This window comes from Pipra filicauda, unplaced genomic scaffold (genome assembly GCF_003945595.2).
Source record: "Pipra filicauda isolate LSUMZ 115617 unplaced genomic scaffold, ASM394559v2 scaffold254_size1108330_pilon, whole genome shotgun sequence".
Taxonomy (NCBI): Eukaryota; Metazoa; Chordata; class Aves; order Passeriformes; family Pipridae; genus Pipra; species Pipra filicauda.
Window position 1 is genome coordinate 380,889 of NW_024104370.1, and position 1,385 is coordinate 382,273.

At 32.1% G+C, this 1,385-nt stretch overlaps 1 non-coding gene across 1 annotated transcript; it reads right to left on the bottom strand.

Moving 5' to 3' along the window:
• Window positions 1-838: 838 nt before the first annotated feature.
• Window positions 839-943, bottom strand: LOC113995368. Its single transcript, XR_003543376.2, has one exon. It is a non-coding gene; the product is annotated as a U6 spliceosomal RNA (small nuclear RNA).
• Window positions 944-1,385: the final 442 nt, after the last annotated feature.

Consider the following 1,385-nt stretch of genomic DNA (forward strand, 5'->3'; position numbering starts at 1 on the left):
ATATTGATTATAAACAGCTCAAATTTAATGTACATTGAATAATAATGTTAAAATGTTCTTTTAAAACTATCCATTTCTCATATTTATTTCAATCAAAGATATACATAAAGTTGCTTCTGCAAAAAGCAACAGTAATTAACCAAATCATTATATTATATATAAAATAAAATATAAAAGCTCAACATAATTTCAACTTAATTGGTGGATTGTATAGCAGGTCATGACTAAGTATTGTAGGAAAAGGTAACAAGAATCTGTTATGTGTATGGACTTGAAATCAGCAAATACTAGTAAAATCCTTTCATTTTCAGTGCCAGTTTTCAGGGTGTTGACTTTGTCAAGAGCAATTTTAACATTGTCAAATTATAATAGAAAGAATATATATATTATGTATAATACATACATTATATACAGAAAGAATAGTAAAATATTTTAGATTTAACTTACATTATATTGTAGAACATAGATAAAAATATCTTTATGGTCGTTTCAGACCTGAAATACTGAATAGATGAAGTGCTTAGATACATTGTGTGATTATGAACTATATATAATACAGAAAAAAACCCTAACTTCTTTTTCTCAACAACAAGATATTTTTTCAAGTGAAGATTTTTTGAACATAAATATTCTTTAGCAGACTTCATTGCAATTCACTTCTAATGAATTACACTTTCAAGTTCTTAGTTGTTCTCTCTCCTTTACAACACATACATTTAGCAGCTAGCAGTGAATGTAGTCACTTGGCTCTTTCCGTCATGACAGACCATAACATTTAATTCTTGATGTGAATCATGTGACCCCTTTCTAAGTTTTTGCATGACTGTGTACACTGCATCATTAGATAGTAGATTGAGTTAATTTGCATGTCATCCTGCAACGGGAGTGATGCTAATCTTCTCTGTGTTGTTCCAATTTTAGTATATGTGCAGCCAAAGTGAACACATGAGATTACTTCAGTTGTTTAGAGCATGGTGCCAATAATGCCAGGGCCATGGGTTTGATCCTCATACAGGCCATCCACTTAAGAGTTGGACTTGATGATCCTTGTGAGTCCCTTCCAACTCTGTAAAGGGACATAGTCTGTGCATAATCTGTGAAGCTGCTGAGCAGAGACAGCTGGCCTGGGAATACCTGACTGACAGTCCAGCACTTTATACTTTATGCTATAAATCAAGCACCTATGTTTTAGTATCGTCACAGCTTGAACATGTGCATGTCCAATCTAAATCAGACAAGCTGAAAAATATATCTTGAAACTGACTATTAAGCATTATCCATTCATTTGAAAAATATCTTCAAAGATTAGAACTAGAATTAAAAGCATAGAAGATTTCCCTACAAATTTCTGTTTACCTCCAACTGAAGAGAAGTCAGGCCTTTTC